We start from the raw sequence: 26,682 nt of genomic DNA on the forward strand, positions 1-26,682 counted from the left end.
TGGTGCAATAGGAATATATTAAGGTACAATTAAGTTGTTCAAGTTGCCCTTTGAACAACTCTGGGATTAGAGGCATGACCCCCACACAGTTGAAAAATTGCTTATAACTTCTGACTTCCCCCCCTTAACTACTAATAGCGTACTGTTGACCTGAAGCCTTACCCATAACATAAACAGTTAATTAACACGTTTTATATGGTATACTAGAGCAGTGGTTCTCAACCTTCCTAATGCCACGACCCTTTAATACAGTTCCTCATGTTGTGGTGACCCCTAATTTCATTGTTACAGATTGAACATAATTAAAGCATAGTGATTAATCACAAAAACAATATGGAATTATATATGTGTTTTCCGATGGTCTTAGGCGACCCCTATGAAAGGGTCGTTCGACCCCCAAAGGGGTCGCGACCCACAGGTTGAGAACCGCTATGCTAGAGGCTCAGTGCATGAATTTGTGCACGGTGGGATCTGGCTGGCCCAGCCCCAATCGGGGTGGATTGGGGCCAGGCCTGTTGGGAGGAGGAGACAGTGGGAGGTTGCCGGCAAGCCCTCCCTGATCGGGGCCTGATCAGGGCTGGGCCGGCTGGGGGGAAGGGCTGCAGGAGGTTGGCCGGCTAGCCCCACTTGGGGTGGGGGGAGGCAATCAGGTGTGGGGTGGGCCCATGGAGGGTGGAGCTGGCCAAGGGGGAAGGGCCTAGGAGGGTTAGCTGGCCACCTCGCCCTCTATCGGGGTGGGAGAGGCTGATAAGGGGTGGGGCCAGCCAGGGGGAGAGGCCTCGGGAGGTTGGCTAGCCGACCCCACTCCGGATCAGCTGGTTTGCTGGCCGCAGTGGGCGTCATAGCAACCGGTCATTCCAGTCATTCGGTGTTCCGGTTGCTAGTTTCTTATATATATAGATGTATTTTATGCTGTGTCCTTACAGTAAAGTAAGATAAATGTTATTAAAATAATCATAAGGAAGAGAAAATACATTTACAGTATTTATGGGAAAAATCCTTACATAAATGTGCCTATACAGTTCAAACCTGTGTTGTTCAAGGGTCGGCTGTAGGGTTGTCAATCTTGTGCAGAACCAGCCGGTGGGTTCTAAGAGACTCTCGAGGTTAGGGCTCCTGGATTCCATGGCACCTTTGTAATATCTCTGTAATTTAGTGGCAGCAGTAACCAAGTCCACCCCCAGGAATGTTCTTGGGGCACAGTCACACACGTGAACCAGTGTCTGACATCTGGCTGCTGTCGGGATCTGCGGGTTGTGAAACAGGACGTTCATGTGAGGTGAGACTGTGCTCCTTCCCCAAGAAGGAGTGCTTGTAGCCGGACAGCGGTGTGAGTTCCTCACTCGTTTCATTAAATGGTTTCCACCACCAAAGAGTCCCTGTTGCGATGGGGATTCAATAGTAGTAATTTATGTACTGAGATTCACCGGAGAAAATATTCAAGAACCAAGTGAAAAATATTAACTATAGAACATGTTCAAAATTTCTTTTTGGTTTCAGTTCTTACAAGGACGGAGGGTAGCAACCCAAATGGAAGTATTTGCTTAGTCGGTTGGTTGTTTACATGAGTCAGAACTAAAATTTGTCAGAAGTAGGTTGAACCTCTTTCTCTGCCTGTTGCCAGAGGGTCTAAAAATGGAAATGCGAGCCCAAGCTCTTTCCCGACCATCAAGGTAATTCCGAATGAACAGAGCACAAATAAATGTGATTGCAGCTGCACGTCACCTTCAAGTTTCCCAGGCTCGTAGGGACCTTATAAACCCGAAATGCCCTCCAGTGAGGACTGAGGAACAGCAACTCTGCTTCGGGCCTCACGCTTTTCTGACTGGGCCAGAGCCGCTCGCCCTGCGATATGCAGACCCTCTTTCTGTCCCTTCGGCATCAACTTCTAAGAGTTATTATTTGAAGTAATCACGTTGACAAGGGCACTTCTTCGGGAGTACCGGAAGCCGTGGGCTCTGAGTGATTGTTGAACCCGGAAGTCGTGGGTCTGACTCATTGTTGAACCCGGAAGTCGTGGGTCTGACTCATTGTTGAACCCGGAAGTCGTGGGTTCTGACTCATTGTGGCACCCGGAAGCCGTGGGTTCTGAGTGATTTCTTCTGATTCCCTGGGAGTTCTGTACAAACCTGTCCTGAAGTTGAGCCTCAAATGTGTTAGCGGCATTTTTACATCAGTAAGTTCACTGTCGTGATACGGGACAGAGCCTTTGTTGGCTTAGGATCTGTGGCGCCCTAGGTTTGGAAGAGTAAACTAGACTGTTCTGATAACAGAAGTTTTAATAGTAGGCCAAAGGTGCACTGGCTGCAGCATTTATTCTGGTGGTAAATTTTTTCTAAACCTGTGAGTGAATAGAATTTGTTTAAACTTGGCCTGTACTAGGGAAATGGGGACGGCTCTTCCTCAGCTTGCCGCTGGCTTCCCACTCCCTGCCAGCTAGTTCCATTGCTTACTCGAATGGTGAATCTTAGAATTGTTATCTTAGGTACTTTTCTTTCTTGTTTATAAAAGTTCTGAATATTGTAGAACATATCACCTAGAAGGGGAAAGCTATCTTCCTTATTAAAGAAGATGAAAAATCAAGGAATTAATGTATGCATCATAAGACATTAGAAAAAGAACAACTAAATAGACAAAAAGTAAAAAGTGAGGAAGGAGGGATTAATAGGCAACAAAGATAAAAGTTAAAATTAATAAAACAAAATAGAATTTAAAGCATAATTAACTCTAATAGCTAAGTATTTGAAAGAACCAATAAAATAAAACTCCCATTCTAACAGGAAAAAAAGAGTAAAAACAAATAATAGGAACATGAAAGGAGACAGAGGGAGGTTAACCAACTTTATTGGAAAATGCTATAAGAAGCCCTATGACAACAAATTCGAAAACTTAGAGATGATGTTTTAGTAAAATACAAATTACCAAAATTGATTCAGGGAGCATGGAAAACTTGAAAAGGCCAGTTATGGTAGAAGAGGTAGGAAATGTGATTAAAAGTCACCACTGAAAAAGTCATCAGGACCCCATGGGGTTCCAGTTGAGTTTTAGCTAACCTTTAAAAAAACAGAAAATTTTATCTAACCTTTAGAAAACAGAAACTTTTATCTAACCTTTAAAAAAACAGAAAATTTAACCTTTAAGAAAGAGTCTTATTTATACTGTTCTAGGACATACTGAAGTATGAAAAGGTTCCTACTTCATTTTATAAAACCAGCATAATTTTAATGTCTGATAAACTTTAAAGCAAAGAATAGGCCAATATTATTTATGGAAATAAATGCAAAAATTTAAAATATTTCACTAACAAATACACTCTTGAGTGCATCAAAAGCCAGTGTACTATAATTAATACTTATTTTAGTAATACCAGCATGATTAGGTATTCAGAACTTTTATCACCATCACCCATATTCTTCCCCAACATATTAAAGGCAAAAAGTTTTAAACATGCAATAGAGGCTGGCCAGACATTTGATAAAGTTAGGCAGCCAATCCTAATATACTAGTACTAGGGGCCCGGTGCACCTGCCCCCTCTCCAATCTGGGAGCCCTCAGGAGAGCCCTCTCCAATCCAGGAGTTTCTGTCTGTCTTTGCAATCATATGAGCGAATTGTCTGAGACCCCCAACCCAGTTTGGTTTGTTGCTCACAGAATAATAGAGGCTTTTTTTTTCTTTGCTTCATTGGTGGAGATTTCCTGGAAGTTTTAGGATATCTTCCCTTTAATTTTTCCTAGACACTCTGATTTTACTTATGTCTCTCACCTTTGCTTTCCCTCCATCCCCAACCACAAAAGTAACTTGCTCCAGGCTCACTTTGCTCTAGTGTCTAGGAGATCCTTCTGCCACCAGAACTACGATTCCCAGCATTCCTGGTGCTCCCCGCGTTCTGGGTCCCCCCAAGCCTCTGGCTCTCCTGCTCTGCTCTCCGTCAGGTGACCAAGGGAGCCACGTCCCCCCAAGGGAGCGACCGAGGGAGCCACGTCCCCCCAAACTGCTGGCTCCCCACTCTGCTCTGTGTATGCAAATTACCCGCCATCTTTGTCGGGTTAATTTGCATACTCCTCATTGGCTGGTGGGCATGGTTGGTGGATGTGGCTTGAGCGTAGCGGAGGGATGGTTAATTTGCATGTTTATCTTTTATTATATAGGATTACAATCTATAAAAGCAATATAGGAATAAAAATAAAGTACACAAAAAAAGGGCTATATAGTACCAAAAAAAATCACCCAACAACCCTTACTTCCTGAAAGGCAAAACACTAAAATTCTTTCAGTTATAATTAGGAATTATAAAAGGATGTATGCTTTTATAATTATTTAACATTGTTTTAAAGGTTCTAGAAAATGCAGTAAGATTGTGAAATGTGTGTATGTTTAGAAAATCCAAGACCCTCTCTCTCAAAAAAACAAACAACCACACACCAAACACTAAATTAATAGGAAAATTTATCAAGATAGCTGATAAAAAAGAAGTTTGTACAAATTGTCATCTTGTCTCTGTTTTGAAAATGAGCACCTGGAAATGGAAGTTAAGTATTCCTTTTCTCAACAGCAGCAAATGCCCTAGGAGAAAATTGAACAAGTGAGGGACCTGTGTCCTTTTTAGTGAAAGATAGGAAATTTTAAAAAATAGCATAAATATGTTATTCCAAAAGTAATACATTTATTGCAATTCCATTTTGAATTCCCAAAGTAGTGGGGTTTTCTTTTTCTCTTTTTTTGAACTGAATAGAATAATCTGGAAGTTTATATACAAGAGTAAATGCATAATGCTTGAGAAGAGCCCAGATAAATATGGAAAAGAAAACCAGTGAGGAAAAAGTTGACTTGCAGGTGATCACAACATGAAAAGAAAGTCTTTGTGACCACATCAATGTGTTATTGATAACAGATTGAATAAGTGGTTCAATAGAACAGAATAGAGAATCCAGGACTGTGTTTCATTAAGTAAGAGAAGTTAATGTGTAGTAAGATGAACAGTTCAGTACTGTTGAGAAGATATTACATTATTTGTTGGATGATATTGGCCTAATCAACTTTTCAGAGGGGTGGGGAGGGGGATCGACCTCTGTCTTACATTATAATCAGAAATAAATCCCAAAATCTCCTATGATGACAAGCAATTCAAATTTGCAAGAAAAATGCAAGCAACTACTTGTATAATCTTGGGGGTGAGGGAGAAGAACACACTGGGGAGGGTATTTATAAAAAATGTATAATAGACAAAGGGTTGCTATCTATGATATTAATAACTTATGAATTGGCAAAAAAATAAAGCCACAAAAAAAAAAACACGACTCAGGGAAAATGGACAAAGAACATGCAACTCAACTGAGAGCAAATGCAGACAGCCAGCAAACCTATGAGAAATAATTCACAGTTGCTAGGAGAATGCAGATTAAAACAACAAGGAGACATTAAACCCATCAGACTGGTAAAAATAGGAAATAACACGTCTTGCTAGCAAGGATGTAGTAGAAACAGTATTCTAATAATACTGAGGGAAACATGAATTACCATGCTTTATTTGGAAAGCAGACTGGTGATGCATATTAAAATTAAACATTAGTATACCTTTCCACTAAGCAGCCTTTCTCCCGGCTGTCTGTCTTCTAGAAATAAAAGTGTCTGTACGCAAGGTCATATGTATAAGGATGTTTATTGTACCATTACAGTGGCAAGATACTGAAAATGCAAATGTGCATCAGTTGAAAATGGCTAATTTATGGAATATTTGTACTGTGTCTCTTTATATAGCCATTGAACAGAAAGAGTTAGAGCTGTGTTAGAATTGGCTTGGGAGGGGTTCCTATGAGAAACTGCTACATGAGAAGTCATATGCAGAATAGTACAGTATCCATTGTGAAACAAAGACACAGTCTCCCTGTATTTACCCATGTGTGTGAATCTGTGTGCATGGAGAAAAAGATGAAAGCGCTCCTTCTCTAAATCAAGAAGGACAAATGGAGGTTGGTGTGGATGATGGGGTGGGGGATATCTAAGCCTCCTCTTCTCTCTCTCAAATATAAAACCCCACAAGGTGTTAACCACATTCCATATTTTTCTTGTGGAGGCAGCTGCACAGCTCTGTGGTTTGAGGTTCAAAATCCTGGTTCCTTCTCCTGGACCTCTCATTCCCTTTTACTTCCTCATACCAGCCTGTGCTTGTTTTGATGCCCTGATACCGTCTCAGCTTTTATGAGGATATTAATGATGCATATTTAAAATTCTTCTGTTTCCAACTCTGTTTGCACACTCCCCTTACAAACTCCCGCCCCTTGTTCACAGCCCTGGTTGTTTCACATTTGGTGACTCTTGGTTGTGTCTGGTCTTTGTATTGCTGACTCCTGTTTGCCCCTTTCTCACTGTATCTTTCAGGTTGAGGCCATGTGTAGAGCGTGGGTGGGATGGGCCAGCAGTGGCCTATTATGTAGCTCCTGCGTGTCCCTCCTGGCCATCTTTAGGTTCCTGCCTGTACTTCCAGTCTTAGGTTCACACTTCTGCTTTCACCTGCACGATGATGGTAGCAACAGAAAAAGCTGGAGGAAGTGACATTTCCTGATTAATCACCCTGATTGTTGCCTCCAGGTCTCCCCAGCCTCTTGTACCACTTGACTTGAATTTTTGGAACCTAGAGAATACTTCTACCCATGCAGTGGCTCTCTGCCACACACACGGGGGCTCTGGTTTTGTTTTTCTGTCCCTCATACTCATCCCATTTCTGTTCACTGGTGATAGTCTTTCCTACTTCCCCGGACTTTTGTGGGTGTGGTATTTCAATCCAGGCATGTCAGACTCGAAGCCGGCAGGCCATCTGCCTCTTTAAACGTGCTTGAATTCTAGATGGAAGAGGCATGAAAGAAATGTACACTTGGAGGGCCATTGAATATAAATTTCTCTAAGCCTTGGTTTTCTCATCTGTAGAGCAGGGATAGCAACAGTACCTATCTTACAGGGTTATTATGAAGGTTAAAGTACGTGATGCTCTCAAAGGGCTTAGAACAGTGCCTGCCATTTACAGGCAGACCCTGCAGATATTGCAGGTTTAGCTCCAGACCACCACAATAAAGCGAGTTGTCATCTTTGCACTGGTAGAGAGTCTTGCCTTCAACTTGTAAAAACCTCAACATTGGTGAAGCGCAGTAAAGCAAAGTGCAATACAACAAGACATCCCTGTACTAAGAATTCCATCAAAGTTCGCCGCTGCTGCTTTCAGAAAATGGACCATGGTAGACATACTAGATTAATATATCTACCCTGTCTTCTGCCACGATGTTTTGAAAGCTCTGTGGTATTTATTGATATATCTACGTGTGGGTATTTCTGTAGATAAATTCCTACAGCCTAATTCTTCGATGAAAGGACATCAACATACACAGTGTTCATCGATATCAGGGATTGCCCTCCCAAGTATTACACAGGATTCCGCTAGCTCCAGTAGTTGAAAGTGGTTTTTCCCATGTTCTACAGTACTCAATTTTTTCAGCCTTTTAATCTTTGCCATTATGGAAGGTAAAAATTGTATGCCATTAGTCAGTGAGGCTGAATATCTCTTCATATATTTGTATTTTCTCTTCTATGAAGTGCTGATTATCATTCTTTGTCCATTCTTCCTTTGAGTTTTGAGATTTTCATTGATTTGTAAGATAGTTTTGTAAAGAGTGTTCTTCTCACTTGATGTACTGTCTTTTGTATGGAAGCTTTAAATCTAACATTGGGCTTTTACATGTTTTTCCTGTGGTATCTTGAAAAGCTAACAACTATTTATATAGCATATATTTATGTTACAAAAAAGAAGGGGTTTTCCCCTTCTATTGCAAAAGTTATTACATATACATTATTCTGAATCTGGAAAAAAAGATAGAAGGAAAAAGCTACCAGCAACAGAAAGAGCATCACTCTTAATATTTGGCATTTTCATTTTAGTTGTCATCTAGTAGGGAATGTGTATTTTTACATAATTTGCATCATAATGTCTGTAGCCTATTTTTGGTCAGTTAATAGTCTAATATGTGCTATGCCACATTCCACTTTCTCAGGATATAATACCTTACTTAATCATTTCTCTTCAATGTTTCCTATTGCTTTGAAATTTTTTAAGCTAGATTATGTTCTTATGATATGAGTACCTCTTCGGAAATGGGATTACTAAATCCAGCAATATTAGGATTTAAATACTTTGGGTACATACTACCAGTTTGCTTTCCTGAAGTGTGCTACCAGTTGATGTTCCCATCAGCATAAAGACTCTTACTGCACCTCCCTCAGAAGACGAGAGCCAGCCGGAGAAGTTCTGGGAGCGGAGCTTCAGAAAGGAGCACAGCCAGTATGATGCCCAGTGTTCAGGTGGCAGTGAGCTTCAGAGGTTTGAAGAAGAGCCAGAGGCCAGTGGGGTGGGGGGAAGGGAGCAATAGAGGGAGGAGGGAGAGGACCAGAGCAGGCTCTTGAGGGCTTCGAGGGCCACCATGAGGAATTTGCATTTTATGCTTAAAGTTGTGGAAAGTCAGCAGGGAGAGTTGCCAGACAGTAGTGGCTTGGTGTGACTATTGTTGTAGGTAAGAATGTTTGCCCCAGAGGCTGTGGCCATGGCTTGTGTGAGAGAGGATGGTTTGAACATCTGGATGGTTGGGGATTTTTTTTGGTGTGTGTGGTGATTAATTATTTAGGGCCCATTGATGGACTGGATGTGTGAGGGATACAGAGAGGAACTGAACTGAGGAAATTCCAGCTTGAACAGCTGGCTGGTTGGTGGCCACTGAGGTGCAAGGGGTTAGCTGGGGAACAGGTACAGAAGCAGAACCAGAAGTTGATGTTAGGGCTCTTGGATCTCCAAATGGTCATGTGATGGAGATGATGGAGAATGAGGATGGAGCACGAGGGAAAGGCCAGGCTTGGGTAGGCCTTGGGGAGTCATTTGCTTTTAGATGGTCAATATAGCCAAAGGGACTGGGCAGGGTCACAAGTTTGAGGTGTTTCTTTCATGTGAAAATGTGTTCAGGACTCTGAGTAACTGCCCTAAAATAATGAAGGTCAGAGAACTGTTTGTAAACTGTTACTCTTAAATGGTTGAGGCTACACATCACTGGGTCTTGGCTAGTATCTGGAGTGGAGTAGGTACATGATACTATGTTTACCAAATGATGTTTAAAGATTCAAGAGACCTTTTCCCATCTTAATGAGACATTTTCTGTTCAGTTGTTTTGATAAAGTCACTTGATTGTGTTAACCTGCAAGTCATAAAAACTACACATTGTCCTCTTTTTTGTAAGGCCTGGAGGAAAAGGCTAATCCACATTAGGAAGATTTCATTTAAGACCTTGTAAGAAAACTCAAGACTTTGTGCTATAATCACCAAACCTTGCCTGTGTTATGGAAAGATTTTTGCCTGTGTCATGTCATCCTTGTTTTGTTCGATTTATTCCTCCCCCTCCAAGTGTCCTAGTTTCTCTTCTACTGTAGTTAGTTTTGAACAAAACAGGGAAACTTTTTTTTTAATTTGGTTACTCAGTGTTTTTTTTTTTCAAATAGGTGATAATACATCCTTAGCAATTTTTTAAAATCCTCACTGAAGGATATGTTTCTTGATTTTAGAGAGAGAGGAAGGGCAAGAGAGAGAGAGGGAAAAAACCCCACATTGATGTGAGAAAGAAACATGGATAGTTTGCCTCCTGTATGCTCGACCAGGGATTGAACCCAAAACCTAGGCACGTGCCCTGATGGGGAATTGAACCTGCCACCTTTTTGGTGTATGGGACGACTCTCCAACCAATTGCTAAGGTCACTTGACCGGGACCTTAGCAATTTTCAAATCACATATTTGTTTTCTTTTCTCCCTGACTATAAAGGAATTAGACATTGGAAAAGATAAAGTATAAAACAGTGATCCACCTGTAATTCGAATAGCCAGAGAGAGAATGAGCGTTTACTATTTTGTTTTAATTCCTTCTGGTCCTTTGCCTATATTTATATATGTATATGGAAATAGTTTATATATTTGGAATAATGCTATAATCCTGTTAAGAACTTTTAACCAGTATTATATGGTGCATATTTTATGATAACTTATAATATTTCTAGAAACATGATTTTTGAAACTGCAGAGTATGGGTAAATACATGCTGGCTTTTAACAACATCAACAAAAAATCTCAAGATGATCTCAGTAATTGACAAATCTTCCTAAGACTAAAACTCCAAGCAAACAGAATACAAACACTGAAAAGTCTTTGAGATATGTACTACTCTGAAGTTCGAATTTTGTGTTTTTAAAAGATCTTGATTTGAAGTCAGCTTTCACACTTTTCTTACTCGCTTTGATTATGTTAACTTAAAATTTAATTACCTTTCACACACTTCACTGCTTTCCATTGGGACATACTGGTCCAATGTGACCCTTTGTGGTATTTCATAAAATTCCACCTTATAAGCCATCCTAATTTTCTAAGTGTAGTAAACAATATTGAGCACATTCTTTTGGTAATATATCAGAAGTGCTAAGAGCCATAAAAAGGTGTGCATTTAATGTAAGTAATATAGAATTACAGAATTGCCATGTATTTTTTAACATTATTTTGAAAAAAAAATAAAAAATCCCCAAGGGGTGTGAGACTAGAAGCAGCCTTTCCTTTTGGTAATCCTTCCGGTAGACCCAGCCCTGGTCATTCACAGGTGTGCCTCCTGTGACCTTCCTTGCCAGTAATAACAGTGGGGAATTCCAGGAAAGGCTACTATCCCTAGAACTCCCTTTGCTAAATGCATTCTGCCCACATCGGGAAGCTGAAGTTTCTGCCTCAGGACACCAGTCCCTTCTTGCTCATACAGGCTCTGTGTTAATAATCATTTGGTTATTAACACAGAGCCTGTATTTGCTTGGAAAACTCCTCTTCAACCTTATGTAGCCCTTGACCCTTGACTATTTTGGCTCCATGTTCCCCTCCTTTTCTCTCCAACCTGCTTTCTCTTGTGCCTTCTTCTCCAAGATTCGAATCCCATTTTCTTAGGATTTATTTTAAATCTCGGAAATCTCATTGTGTCTGCTATTGCTTTGATGGAGATTATGACTCAGAAGCTATAAAAATGGATACATAAAATATGTAAAATTTTAAATTGGGCTATGTTATTTATAGTTTTATAGTTCACGATTCTCAACAGTATATTGTGAAAGTTTTCCCATGTTTTAAAATATTCCTTGAGGACGTGAACATATAGATATCTGTACTTTGTTTTCTCTCTGGTTGATCATAAAGAGTGCTTACAGTTTCTCAGTTATGTTTTATAAGGAGCTTCTTGGTCTCTATGACTCGCCTATAATTCCTGATTTATTTCTATAGACTCTTTATTTCCTTCTCAGTGATACCTCTTTTTAGACTTTGTTCATCTTTATTTATTCTTTTGCAACACATTCCTAGCAGGTTTCCTTGTTTTCAGTTTCAGTGGACTCAAGGTTGCTCTGCCCCACTGATAACCTCAATGACCTTGGAAACTACAGCACATCTGTGACACCCCTGTGTCCATATCTGTTTAAGAATTCCAGTCACTTTCATCCATCCACCCCTGATACCTTCTTCCTGAGCCCTCTGACTTGTGGGGGGAACCTGCAGTGTCACGCATTCGGGCCTCTCTGAGTTTATGACGCTATCTGCCATCAGACTTCTGTGCTGCTCAGCTTCTTTGACTCAGCCCATCTCTGCTTCCTTTTGCTCCCCAGTTGTTCCAGACTTTGATATTCTTGGCTCAATCTCTAATCCCTCTCCCACTCTCAGCCCATGACCTTGTCTTCTACTTCTCTGCAGCAGCAGCCCTCAGTTGGAGCAGCACTATAAACTGCCCTTCCCTCTACCTAGTTCCTATTTACAGCAGCAATTGTCCTTTCTTCGTACATATCGCCTCAGAAGCAGCTTCCACCCCTTCTCCAAGGGCACCAACCACTTCACTCTGCACAAAGTCCTGTCCTTTTAAACCAGTGGTTCTCAACTGGGGGCGTCTTTGCCTCCTAGGGAACATTTAGCAATGTCTGGAGATAGTTTTTGGTTGTCACACCCGAGGAGAGCTGCTATCTAGGGGGTAGAGGCCAGAGATGCTGCTAAATATCCTGCAATGCACAGAACAGACCCCCTTTCACATCAAGAATTAGCTGGCCCCCAACGTCCATAGAGCCCAGGTTAAGAAAGCCTGCTGTAGATTAGTCTTAGACCTAAGCCATGCTCCATTGCTTGTCCAGTGTCTGCATTCTTGTCTCTTCACCATAGCTGCTTTGTGGAACATTATTTGTTGTTGTTTGTTTGTTTGTTTTTCTTTTCAGAATATTAGATTTGAGAAGTTTCAGGATACCCTCAGATAGTAGTGTAATGGGAGCAGGGATAGTAACTCAGCATTGAGACCCATTGTTTGTGTTGAATCTACTTTAGCGTCTGTTCCTAGATCGTGGTGCTTCCCTGGTTGGTTGGGTCTCACTTTCCTCTGGATGGAGAGACTTGAACTAAGGTTTCTAATGCTCCCGCCATTGCTGCCATTTCCTAATTAAGTGTTAAGATTGTTGTTGACCAGGTTTAGTTGCATTTTAGTAGAGGTTGGGCCAAGGCTGATCTTCATGAGTTGGGAGAAAGATGTAGTTAACCTGAAAGTGGATGCACACCATGTGGTCAGTAAGTTTGATTGTTAATGGTGGTAGCAAAATTGTAGTTGGAAAAATTAAGTGTGGGCTTTTTCCTTCTCCCAGAATAAGCTTTTTCAATGCCTTTTTCCAAGGCAGAACTGTGGACAGAGAGGGAGGAAACATGATAAAATGAAATGTTTGGCTGTGGGAAAATGATTATTAATCAGAAATGTGAATTCTGTCTTCACTTTTTATATTAATACTTGGAGTATCTGCTCTTAAATTGAGATTGTTTAGCACTTATGTGTCCTCATTTTCTGCTTAAACCTAGAGGTATTTTTCTTATTTCAAGAATTCTACTGAAAATGGTTGGAACTGTCAACCTGTGAGGAACTATCTATGAGGGTGTATTTTTGAGGACAGGGTTTCTGGTAGTAGTAGCCCAGTGCCCACTTTCTCCACCAAGACGTCAGTGATCCTCCCAGCCACCAGAGGTCGCTGGCTGCCCTGGTGATCTGTTTTGTCATTCCAGCACCTCCGGGAATCCTAGCCTTTGAGCACCTGTGGGAACTCGAAAGTCTAGTTTAGAGTTTCTCATTTGACATGCCAGGAACACTTAATGAGTGAGCATGCCACAAAATTGGAGTTCATGTGGAAAGTGAGCTTTTTGCTATAAGTAAGAACATTTCCTGTGTCAGCCACACCTGTGGGGTTGTAGAGTGGGGTTTGACCTGCTTCAAGCAAGAGCAAAAAGGAGTCCTTTAGTGCCAGTCACAAGCCTGAGAAAGAGCACACATTTTACTTGGCCCTGGGAGTTGAGCAGAATAAAGGGTGGTCAGTTCTGTAAACTGTACCCCTCAAATGGGACTCGGGGCCCTTGATCTATGCCTGGCATCTGAAAATGGTTTACATACCAGAGATGTTGGATTCATAGGGAGGTGCTGTCTCTCTTGTGATACTAAATCCCCCCATCTTTTCTGTTTGGTGGTGTAGTTTGTATCATAGTTCTATTTGAAACCTCGGGCACCATTTTAAACAGCCCAATCCCAGGTTATATTACTTAGAAAACCATGTGCTCTATGGGTATTGCCTGTCCTGTCAGGCATGTCCTCCATTCATCTTTTCTATGATCGCGAACTGTCATTTGAAGAAGCAATGCTGCAGGTAACAGCGTTCTGGCAGGTGTGGCTGTGTCAGCTGAATGCCGAGCTGGGCGGGGTTACTTAGGCTTACGGTAGGGGTGGAGCTTGACTCAACTCCTTTTCCACCAAGGAGCATTTCTTTCTAGCTGTCATTGAAGTGAATCATCAGGATAAGTAGCCAGCTCGGAGCATTCCTCCTCAGTTGTGTTAGAACTTGCTGGGGGTCCCCGAGAACCAGCAGAGGTGTGTGCTGGCAGCATTTCAACACAGGGAAGGAGAAGACAGACCAGAGCCCGAGGATCCGAGGGTCCTCGAGGTGAATTTCCAGCTGTGCTACCGGAACACTAGCCCAATCTGACGCCTTCCGGCAGAAGAGGTGGCTTGTTTTCCGTGAGCCTTGAGGACAATTATAGGTAAGCACAAAGACACCACTGTGTATTTATTATATGAATGCATAGTATCTACTATTGGCATGGAGTTGGAGTTTGGTCTAGTGCTGTTTTTATATCTGTGGCATTCTCCTAGCACATACCAAGATTTTTCTTTATAAAGTTACTTCTCTTTGGTGTTCAGGGTTAGCTGTAGTTGATCAGTTTTGCTCTCCTTGTATGTATAGACGGGACAGGAGCAAAGAATGATATTGAAAAACATTGTCATCTGAACTCTCCTGATTTCTTTACTCTTTGCGTCTCATCTTTGGCTGGGCTATTTAGAAGCATATACGCTTTTTATTATAAAAGGAAAGCACATCGATACTTTTGTTTTCTTTTGAAATCATAGAAAATGTAGACCACTTAATTTCTGGGAATTTTTCTCTGATTTAGAAGTCACTGGTTAAGGAGGAAACAATTGTGTTTTTCTTCCTGTTTGTGTTGGGTCTCTCTTTTCTGAGTGTTTCTGACTTAGAAATCTCACTGGAAAAGAGGGAGACACCAGCTGAACTTGGCCTGAAATGAAATAACATCTGAGGGTTGTGAAGTGTTTACTTGAACAATGATTTATGGTTTATATCTGAATTTTTGCTTGGCAGTGATAGAAATCTTTCTTCCCCTTAGTATTTGGCTTACATGTCTTATTCTAAATCTATTTGTTATTGTTATTATTAATTAGAGAGAACAAAACTTAAAGCCCAGGACACAGTCAACTGAAGTTTTCCTTTGTGTTTTGCTGTCGTTTCCCACCCTTACTACTCATACATATGGATACACTATATGATTAACACGTGATTTTTTTCTGTTTCTTTACTGTCTCATTTGATGGTGATTCATAAACTGTTAGTTTCACCAGTTAGTATATGTCTGTATATTGCCAAAGCCTGAAATAACCTGGAGTGCAGGCCACACCTTTATGTTAATGAGCCAGGTACTTTCAAAAAAGTATTTCTAAAGTTAAATATCTTATTAAAGAATAACTCAGATTTGATGAGTATATTGTTTACATGCATGTGAGTTAGGGTATGCCAATCAAACAAAGAAAAGGAAACAAGTAACTAAACTATAAGAGGGAATTTAAAGAACATGTGGTATTGCTGTTTTAAAAATGTCTCTGAGGACAAGGTGAATTTTAATTCCCATGAGAATTTGAGTAAGATGATGGTGAAATTGAGAAGAGAGAAAACAGAAATATTTAATTAGGCAGGAGAAAAGGAAGGACATGATTCTCACAGACATTTTTCTTAAAAAGGCTTGTTTTTGTTTTTTTGCGGGGGGAGTCTTGTATTGAAACTAAATGGTATTTAAAGCAACATGTTTAGGACATTTTCTTTTCACTGTAGAATATAACAGAAAGAGACAAGATGAAGGCAGGAACAGAATGATAGACATTTGCTAGTTGAGGAGCATAAAAAATTTATTCTAAAGTGGGTTGTTTGGTGGGTCTGGTGATGGTGGGGAGCCCTATATACTTATTGACAACATCATAGAGGCTGTTAATAAAACTGAGGTTTTTGTGGTTATGACCATTGTGTTGGAGTGGGAGGGTTTTGATTTCTTTTTTAATCTCATTCCAGGTGATGTTTATTTCATCAGTCAGTATTTCTTAGGGCTTTTCCAAATCAATTTTCAGGTGAAGTCGTGTATATATCATTTCTTTCACCTTGGCAGAAATCTGTTCCTTCTTGTGGGTTCCCTCCTTTGCAATTTGAGTTCATGATGATTTAATGTACTAGCAATGTAGAGGCTTTCCCATTCTCCAGGTTTGCTTGAAGCGAGCCTGCTAATCTCTCAGCTTGGATCCCAGAGGCTTTTGAGGTCATTCACCTGCAGGGTGATGGCAGAAGCACGTGCTCTCAGGTGTTTACAGAATCTGTCTCAGCTATGCTCTCAGTGGCTCAGAATTCCACAGAGGGTCACCTGGCACACCTTCACTTACAGTAAATATTTGTGCTCTCTCCATGCTTGGCCTGGTTTTCTTGGTACCCAGGTTGGCAGGAGCACATGTAGGTAGGCAGCTTCCCCGTGTGATCTTGCCCACTGGCCAGGACTTGTGGGTCAAGCCTGGGTGAGATGGCCAGCTACCCTCCTGAAATCAAAGGGGGCTTTGTTTCTGACCCATCTAAAGGCCCCAGGTCTAGATCTTATAGAAAATCCCTCCTGCCCTGCTGTTGTCACCAAAACTGGATCAGCCAAAATAATCACGAGATCTTGAACCATGAGCTGTACTCTCTCAGCTGAGACATATGTGAGCTATTTTTTCATCTTAGAAGTAGTTACTGGAAGAAAGGTTAAAATACCAGCTCCTGATTGACATCATCGCTGAAAACAAAGGATTGCTTTCTTCTCTTGGAGAAAGGAATTTTCTGTGGAAATTTTTGGAACAGCACATGATACGTGTGACATATCATCAACTCCCAGGGGTAGTTAACAGTGTCACTTCAGACTAAGTGGAAACACAGAGACCATAGATTCAGTGGGGTCGCTGGAGTTGAACAGAAATACATAAAGAGCACCGCTTCAGTGATGTAAGCGGCTGTGCTCACTTCACTATTACTCATCAGCCCTGGGCGAGAGGATTCCATGGAATTATAAGCCACCTCTGACTCAGGTCAGTGACTGGAAACCCCGCCATTGAAGGCGTTTGGTCATGTGTTCTGAGCAGAGGTCATGCGGAGTCCTGGGGCTTCGATCTTCAGGAACATTAGCCCACACAGGTGTGCAAACCTTCAGCCCTGTTCACAGGGTCAATGAGTTTATTTTGGCCAAGATCTGCCATGCTAAGTAGATGCGCTTGAGCCTCAAGGAAGTCTCTAGTTTCACTAAAGGAAGTGGTGCAGCGGACTTGAAGGCATTGGAGTATATTCTACTTTTCTTTCGTACTGTACCCTGTTGTGATGAGGTCTTCAGAGGCCTCATTTTATGTGGGCTCATCAGTGAGTGATCTCTGAAAGAGATTTGTTCTTGGACACTCTCTGGTATTACATTCATGTGACTATTTAGTTTAATTCATTGACAAGGCTTGTTCATTACTTTAAAATAATTTGTCTTCTCACTATCCTTTTAATCCATTAGTTACCGAATAGTTATTAAATATATTTGTGTTAGACACTCAGGAGTACCTCTTTTTCCCTTACGCTTGACACTTTTCATTGAGCTAAAATTCATTTAAGTTTGACTTGTTCCTTCTCTTATTCTTGTTTTTACTTGATTAGTTTAATTTTTTTTAAAAGTCCTTACCTGAGGTCTTGTCTTTTTCATTGATCTTTAGAAAGAGAGAAGAAGAGAGAAAGAGGAGAAACTTTGATCCATTGCCTCTTGTATGCACCCCGACTAGGTATCGAACTTGCAACCTAGGTATGTGCCCTGACCGGGAATTGAACCCACAACTTTTTGGTGCAGGGAACAATGTTCCAACCAACTGAGCCTCCTTGCCAGGGTTGGTTGATTTAATTTTCAGTATACACTTTAGCAGCTCTGAAGCATTGGGCTGAGTGAGGATGGCAATCAAAGACAATTAAGAATTGATTTGTAAGAATTTGCCCCTTTTGTTAGCTGGTTTAAAAAAATTAATCTTCTCTTCAACTCTTTGTTTTTTAATGGGAGGCCACACATCAAGGTTAAGTGGTTTTCCTTGTGTGCATGTGCACCAGTGGAACACTGTTTTTGAAGAAAATAAAGAATTTAACAGCTAGAAAGGATTATAAGCTGAAAGGTATTCATGTCAGGGAGCAAGAGAGAGTGAGAATGGAAGATGAAATGGCCCTCATCACACCACCTGCATAGAACTTCAGATCCCAAGAGATCAGGCATCATCCTACTGCAGGGATATTGCCATTAAAATTTGATTCGGACCATGACATGGGACAGAAAGCTTTGATGACAAAGCCAGCATCTTAGTTTAGCAATAACTGGTTAGGAGTAAGACCCACAAACTAAGCAGCGAGATTCAGCAGTTGTGTGTGGTACCCCTACCTGTGCAGAGAGAGCCCCAGCATCTTCACCTGCATGCAGGCTAATCCTGCAGGCCAATCCTAGGTGTTACCCTAGTCATCATTAAATTGCCCTTGTGTTGTGCTAGCGACAACTACATTTGGCTCTGCTTTTTTAAATTTGTTTGTTTTTATTAGGGGAGGGGAGAAGTGTGGGCAGAGAACAAAATAAAAAGGAATTTGCAAGCTCCCAAATTGAGAGTGCTCCAGTTAGAGTCAAAGTGACCTCCCAACCTTGAGGGGAAACTAATTTACTCAACAGATATGCACTGAGCACCTCAGGGGCCACTCTCGGGCTATAGGGGCTAGGAAGGCTAGTATAAACAGAAGAGGCCAAGTGCCATCAGTGTCCGGCTGCTGGGCTGCACAGCCATCTGAGGCCACCTGCCTCTGTACCTGCAGGGAGCTTCAGCCAGTGGAGAAGACTGACAATAACCAAGAGAACAGATACTGTCATTGGAGGTAGTGTGCGGGACTTTAAAGTAACAAAAATCAGGAGACAGGAATAACAGTTACATGGTGGACACGCTTTTCTTCTTCTGCATGGCAGCCCCTGACATTTTTTTGTTAGTATGGAAGTTGTAGCCAACACTACGATTGTGGTTGGAAATCCTTAAGCAATAAAAAATAAAATAAAATAGTATTCAACTTAAAAAAAATCCTTTTAATATCCTCCTCATAGAAAATTATAAATTATTGTACCTGGAAGGGTAAATGGTCATGGATCTTAGAGCAAAATGAAAACATATATCCTGGAAAAAAATATTTTAACTCATTAAACATGTCTAAGTATCATATCTAGAAAACTAGGGACACCAGCATTGGTGCAGTAGCCTCAGCACAAATGAATTATTCTGCCCTGTAAGAGGCGTGGTGGCCCGGCCAGTGTGGCTCAGTGGTTGAGTGTTGAACCAGGCAATCAAGGTTCAAGTCCCAATCAGGGCACATGCCCCAGTTTCAGGCTTGATCCCCAGTAGGGGGCATGCAGGAGGCAGCCAATCAGTGATTTTCTGTCATCATTGATGTTTCTATCTCTCCCTCTTCCTTCCTCTCTGAAATGAAGGAGAAAAAAAGAAAAAGAAAGAAAAAATATATATATAGCCCAGTGCACGAATTCGTGCATGGGTGGGGTCTGGCCAGCCTGTCCCAACAGGGGCCAATTGGGGGCAGGGCTGGCCAGGGGGAGGGGCCATGGGTGGTTGGCCAGCCGGCCCCACCCCCGATTGGGGTGGGGTGGGACCGATCAGGGGCAGGGCAGGCTGGGGAGAGGGGCCGCAGGCAGTTGGGGGAGGTGGTTGGGGGGGCCAGTCAGGCTGGTTGGCCGCCGCAGTGTGCGTCATAGCAACCAGTCGTTCCATCATTCCGGTTGCTTGGCTTTTGTATATATAGATGAGGTGTGGTGGCTGAGAATAGAGAGGGAAATGGTTGAGTTGTACCACTGACATAACACAAGTTTTGCCATTTGCCAAATGGAATTATGTTAGGTTCTGTGACCTCTAATATTTGAACTCTATTTTGTCTTTTTTTCCCAAGTCAAGATTTATTATAGCAGCCATGGAATCAAAAGCTTATAAATTGTTATTGTTTTGAGACTGTAAGATAAATAATGAGTGGCAGGGGTGAATGGGAACACATGCAAAACAGGGCATTTATAAGATGTAGTCCATATACACGTCCTGAACTCTTAAACCAGCATCCCTGAGAACAAGCTATTGTGTCTTAAGTTTCTCAGGTCGCAGGGCCCACAGTTCCTAGGGGCAGGGGACAGCCTTGGGATGTGGTCTAATATCCACTACCAGGGACAACAGCAGCTCACCAGCTGCTCAAGTATAGGGTTCGCCTCTTCACCATTGGATGAGGTTAGCTGATGGAGATCGTGACATCTGATAATTTCCAGGTGTGGGTGGCAGAACCACAAAACACACCTGTGTATGTCTTACTGCATGCAACGTGCATGCCCTCAATCATGTTGCTATCCCACCCTTAATTGAGTAAATCAAGGCCAACATAAAAGAAGAAAAAAATCCTATCTTTGTCAAATGTGTGACTGTTATCTTCTTGTGAAGGCTCTTCCCCGCCAATTGATGATTTCCCATTTCCTTCAAGTTGTTCAAAATCACTGTTTCAGAGAGGTTCCTGGACCATCCTCTTCTAGAATCTTTGTCCACCTCCCAACATCAGTCTCTTTTTCTCTCTGTAGTATTTGAAATGTTCTAACACACTTATACTAATTTATTCTGTGTTGTTTGCCACCTGTCTCCCTTTGTTAGAGTGTCAACTCCACAAGGGTAGGGAGTTTTCAATGATTTTTCCCTGTTGTATTTCAGGTGCCTAGACCAGTGCCTGAGACATATAGTAGGTGCTCAGTGAATATTAGTTGAATGAAGCAATGGGAGAGCAAGCCAGGCATCCGAGCTTTGGAGGGTCTACGAAGGGGAGCCTCCGTGTGGTCTTCCTGATCCTGACTTGCTCAGGTGGAGGCTGAGGTTGCTTCTGAGTTCTTATTCCTTTTCAGCGAGTTGTCTGTAGGTCGCCTGGTCCCATCTTTATGCCTTCGTAGGATGGGATTGGCTGGGTGGCTCTCACCACATTGAGATGAAAGTCAAATTGCTCGACTTTCTTCCATGCTTTTCTGAGTCGGAGTTAAGCCCCTGGTTTCTGTTGGTCTACAGGGAAAGGGCTCTGTGAGACTCCCTGCAAGATATTCATCGACCCGGCAAATGTATTACCCACTGTGGGCTTTTCCTACCTAATTGCCATGCTAGTTTTCAGCATTCAGCATGCTGCCATTACATGCTCTCTATGGATTGATTTAGCCTTAATCCTTGATTAATTGCCTTTTGTTCAAACGCCCACAGAGCAGATTATCCTTCACTTTCAGCTTCTGCTCCAATCCTATTGGCTTTCTTTGTTTCGGTCTGGATGTGAGAAAAATAACCAAGAAATCACAAGTGAAGCTCTTTTATTTCTAGCCAATATACTCCTATCTTAGCAGGGCTGTAGTTGAGAAGATGAGAGGTGGCCATTGCTCAGAATGTATGTTCCATGATATGGACAATGACATTTCCCAGTATCATTCCACTGTAGAGCTTGAGATTGGCCCTAGCCACGTCTTCCCCAGACCCCATATACCTGGCCTGCCCTCAGGCTGTCACAATACCCTGTAAAGCAATTACTTGGTGCAGACCTACTGTGTGACTGGAATGTCATATACCCAAGTAACGAAGACATGGCTGTGTTTGCAAGAAGCTTCCAGATTGGTAGCAGAAATACACGCAGAAGTAAACAATCACTGTACTGATAGACTTCTGCCAACAGGAGTGGGGTTTGGAGGTTAGGAAGTCTTGTCAGAGACAGTGGAGTTCGTCGCAAAGGTTATGTGCAGGAAAGGTGGGTGCAGGGCATTTTCAGCAGAGGGAAAAACATGGTGTGCTCAGAGAAGTAAAAGTCCCCTTTGGCTTGATGTGTATGGCACGTGGAAGGTGACATTGTAGGGGCAGGTAGGGGCCAGAGCCAGGCAGACTGTGTATGTCACAATAGCCTGGACTTTATCTTTGAGGTTACAAGAACCAACTCGGAGTGGGTGATTCCCACGTGGTTGGTTTGGGTGATTGGGTTAATATTTGGCAGCATTAACAAGATGTGGATTAGAGGAGGCTGGAGCTTGTGGCAAAATTTATCCATGAGGTGCTTAATCATCAAGGTTGGGGTGGCCAGAGGTTCCCTAATTTGCCTGCCTGGTGCTCAAGCCTGAGGACCTCAAAAGTATAGACCATACAATACCTGGAGTATAAATCTAATTGGCAGTTAATAAGTGGTATTTGGCTGGAACACATTGTTGCCCCACACAAGCCATTTCTTGCATTCAGATCATGTATGTCTGAGTCAGGTTGTTCAGTTATAAGGAGGCATGCTGCAGGCAGGCATGCTATCTGAACGTTAATTGTTGAGGTCTCAGACTGCTTTTTCAGTGTAGTAACTGAATATTACACCTGCAGAATGGGGACATGCACTTGCATGTTCACCTTGCTTGGGATAATCTAAACCATTTACTCCCCTAATGACCCAGTGAAGAGAGAGATCATGTCTCACTTTGTGGTACCACCTGCTACATCCACAAGTGGCATATATTTGTGGCACATAATTATGATCACTTGTTAATAGTATCTCAATCCATGTCAACTGCACAAAAAATCGAGGTTAATTGCAACTGTTTTCTCAATCATCTGCTCGTATGAAGGACTGTTGAAGAGTTTGTTAGGTGTGTGAAAATTCACATTCATATTGAGGCTTATGCACCTTTATTTTGAAAGGAAGCCTTTCCAAGGTTGGGAAAAAATCAATAACACTACAAAGGGGTCCCGAATTGTGAGAGCATGCAGGCTGGGCTGAGAGACCCCCCCCCCCCCCAGGTGCACAAATTTTCATGCACCGGGCCTCTAGTATATTCATAAAACAGAATTATCTAAACAGTTGCATAACATTAATGCTCCGACACATGCCTTTAGGAGGTGGGCAGGAACAATGCCTTCTAATAAATAGAACCTACCTTAGGCTGTCTTGAGAAGCCCTTAGATCAGCGGTTCTCAACCTGTGGGTTGCGACCTCTTGGGCAGTCGAACGACCCTTTCACAGGGGTCACCTAAGCATCCTGCATATCAGATATTTACATTATGATTCATAACAGTAGCAACATGACACTTATGAAGTAGCAACGAAAATAATTTTATGGTTGGGTCACAACATGAGGAACTGTATTTAAAGGGCCAGAAGGTTGAGAACCACTGCCTTAGATAGTCAGTCTCATCTAACATGGTAACTTAAGGGTGGATTTAAAAAAATCTGAACACAAGGAAAAAATCTCCAGTGTGCATCCAGTTTTGGGGACATGATAGGGAGCTACAGTGTTTGCACTTGGTTGATTTCAGAGCAGGTCAACCAAGATTGTTTTGTGGGGTGGGGGGTTAATCCTCACCTCCTCATTCGAGGATATTTTTCCCATTGAATTTTTTTTTTTTTTTGAGAGAGAGAGAGAGTGGAAGGGAGGGGGAGAGACAGAGAGATAAACATTGATGTGAGAGAGACACATCAATTGGTTACCTCTTGAACGCACCCCGACTGTGGCCAGGGATTGAACCTGCAACCGAGGTACATACCCTTGACTGGAATCAAACCTGGGACCCTTCAGTCTGAGGGCTGACACTCTGTCCACAGAGCCAAACTGGCTAGGGCTCAACCAAGATTTTTAACACTGCTCAAGGCTTCCTTTCTTCTCGACAATATATGAGTCCAGGAAATCCAATGTGAGTGTCTGCATGATTGAGGGGAAAAGCATGCCCTACGACACTCCTCTCAATAGCATTGGCGGGGGGGGGGGATTATCATAATCTGGCCCTCCTTATATTGATTCTAGTTTTTTCTCCCTGTGATAATCCAATGAAGCATAACTGTTTTTTTCCTCTTTTAAAATTCAGTTTTTAAAAAGTCTTGTGGTGCTACAGAACAGAATTCAGCATAATGGGAAGGTCAAGTGTCCGGTGGTTTGTTTGCACTTTTAAAAGCCTTGAAGATAAAACTTGAAAAAAATTATTTCGCAAATTATTTTCTGAGAGTTAAGAGGATACTTGGTTTCCCTGAGGAATTCTAGGATTTCATCGGCGGTTCTTTGTGTTTTTGAGAGCAGTCTGAATGTGACCAGCAGGGTAGCATGAGGAATAAGAGCTGTTGTGCAACTTAGGACGAGTCCACAATCCCTTAACTGCAGTTGGAAAAATCAGAAACCCTGGAAACCAAAAACATTTTTGTAGGTTTGTAGAAAACCTCATAGCAACACCTGATCTGAATGGACTTGACAGAATTCCTGGTTTTAGGTAGAATACTTAATGTACATACACGTTGTAGCGCACATGTTAACATTTGAGTATGGGTCCCACCCCACGCCTCTCCTAGGAATGTTACATAATCATTGGAATAATCAGAACCATCTTTCTACAATGAGAAAAAAGTCAGAGTTCTGTAACACATTTGGCTGGAGGGCTTCTGATAAGGACTGGTTTTAACAGAGTACTGGTTTCTGAGGGCTGCCCTGATAAAGTACCACTAACTGGGTTGGGGGTTGTAAAACATAGCAATGTATTGTCTCATAGTTCTGGAGGCTGGATGTCTGAAATCAAGGTGTCAGCGAGGCCATGCTCTCTCTGAGGGCTCTGGGGAAAACTCCTGTATTGCCTCTTCCTTTTCTGGTGATTGCTACGATTCTTAGCGTCCTTCCCTTCGGCTTGTGGGTGCATCTGCCCAGTCACATGGCCCTTTCTCGCTCTGTCTTCACATCATCTTCCCGTGTGCATGTGTATTCCTGTGCCCAAATCTCTCCTCTTATAAGGATACAGCCACATTGGGTTAGGGCTCACCCTAATGACCTCATTTTAATTTGATGACCCCTATAAAGACACCATTTCCTTGTAGGTCACATTCTAAGATACTGGGGCCTATGACTTCAGTATATCTTTTTTATGAGGGAATGATTTAGCCCATATCACAGGGGATGGTCCCAGATGAGCTCTTCTGTGGTTTTTTTTGTGTGTGTGTTCAGGGCAGGGCCACTTCTGAGGCATGCACCCTCTGTGCTTCCCTGGTGCCCTGGTGGCTGCATCATTGAATGGGTCTCACTCTTTACTCTGTGGAGCTGTCACATGTCACATCAATCCCATGGGAGGGAGGAGTCCTTTTCCCTCAGAGAATCTCACCTGTAAGAAGACAGATTCTTGCACTGAGAACTGGACTGGGGGTTAGCTCCTGAAGTCCCTCTGGCACCACTGCCATTCCCACCCCTGAGAAGTCTACAATGTTCCAACATATGTTAAACGGAGGATTGTATAGAAAGTGCTTAGTGGGTTCTTGACACATTATAAATGCTCTTGGTTAGAGAGGTTGATATTTTTTATGTGCAGAGGAAATGTCTGACGGTACCCTCTTCTCTCCACCACTCTCCCATTTGCCCTGAAAATTGGCCCCATGAGGCCTGCACTCAGCATAGTTGTTGTTTAGTATCCTTCATGGTGTCACCCCCTGCTAGACCTTTGTCCCTAAGCACCCACAGGCCTCAACAGGGTCCATCTCTGCGATACTGGGGGCACTGTCTACCTCCGTGAGCCGTCTTCAGTCCTCGCATCCCAGAGTGAGCAGTGAGACTGAGATGACATGTGAGATGTGCTCTAGGAACCGGCGGCTCTTCCTGAGTTAAACATCTGTGCCTCCCTGTTTAGTTAATAAAGGCTGAGTTCCCTGAGTAGTTCCCTACTTTAGAATTTGCCCTCTTTCCTAGTTCAGCACAGGTCGGTGTCAGTTCCACCGTGGTGTCAAGTTCAAAGTCCCTCTGCTTGGCCAGCGGTATTTCTTTCTGTCATAGGGCATGGGTGGGATTAGCCAAGGAATGGACTTCAGGGTTATAGGAGAGTGATGACTTTGGAAGTCTGTTCCCGCACGGGAATTTCGGTGTCATTCTGTCTGTGTGCCTGTTTTTTAAGACAATTGACTTTATAAATTGGGGGTGGAGGGAGCTAATTTATAAACAATGAGATGTAGTTAGGCGATTAAGAATGCATCTTTGAGTTTTTGTTTTGTGAAGTTCATGCTAGGTTGACTTTTGAAGCTTGAGTGGAGTGGATAGGTGAGCAGGGGTCGGTATCCACCAGAGTCAGGTAAGAACAAACCAGCCGACCAGCTGCCTCAGAATTTCCCCCTTACCCTGTTTCCTTTAAAACTGAGTTCCTAACAGGCTCTTATTATTACAGGGTCCTTGTAACATTACTCTCACTAGACAATAGTGTTGTTTTAAGTAGGCAAGAACTGGCTTGCCTTAACTCTCTTCCTTCCCTTCACCCCCATCAAAATAAACAGAAAGTGGTGCTAACAGGTAAGTTATAGTTATAGGTAGGCTTGTAGGTTGCCCTTCCTATGACCCCAGTAAGCATGGGGTCAAGCAGCCAGAGTGAACCCACCAGGCAAGGCAAAGCCCCTGGCCTCCAGCAGACTTGAAGCTGTACCCTCCTTCTACCCTCTCAGGAGTGATAGGCTAAGTGGGGGCAGAAGTGCTGAATGAATGAGCTCATTGTACTGGACCCTGGAGAAAGAGGAAAAGATGGAATCCTAGTGGTTCCCAAAGTGAGGTGTCCAGATGAACAAATTGTTACAAATGCAGATTAGCGGCTCCTATCTCAGATCTGAATGGGAAACTCTGGGGTGGGGCTAAGTAATCTGTGTTTTAACCTTGCTCAACAGTAGAAAATTTAGAGAAAAAAATAACCACAAAGAAGAAAATAAGCTGAAACCGGTTTGGCTCAGTGGATAGAGCGTCGGCCTGTGGACTGAAAGGTCCCAGGTTCGATTCCGGTCAAGGGCATGTACCTGGGTTGCGGGCACATCCCCAGTAGGAGATGTGCAGGAGGCAGCTGATCGATGTTTCTCTCTCATCGATGTTTCTAACTCTCTATCTCTCTCCCTTCCTCTCTGTAAAAAATCAA

The 26,682-nt window shown here is 42.5% G+C and overlaps 1 protein-coding gene across 7 annotated transcripts in view; it reads left to right on the forward strand.

The window, feature by feature from the left end:
- NEDD4L (neural precursor cell expressed, developmentally down-regulated 4-like, E3 ubiquitin protein ligase) overlaps positions 1–26,682 on the forward strand; it is a 226,330-nt gene that overhangs the window by 64,287 nt on the left and 135,361 nt on the right. The window contains exon 1 of one of the 7 annotated variants that reach the window (XM_014546928.1): positions 13,873–14,150. The exons of 5 other annotated variants lie outside the window; for them this stretch is intronic. The gene's annotated coding sequence lies outside the window, so the exon portion shown is untranslated. Of the gene's footprint in view, positions 1–13,872; positions 14,151–17,501; positions 17,526–26,682 lie in introns of those variants that run through there. One more of the 7 variants, XM_014546929.1, reaches the window with a different exon arrangement.

Source organism: Myotis brandtii, unplaced genomic scaffold, assembly GCF_000412655.1.
Source record: "Myotis brandtii unplaced genomic scaffold, ASM41265v1 scaffold457, whole genome shotgun sequence".
In the NCBI taxonomy this organism is placed as follows: domain Eukaryota; kingdom Metazoa; phylum Chordata; class Mammalia; order Chiroptera; family Vespertilionidae; genus Myotis; species Myotis brandtii.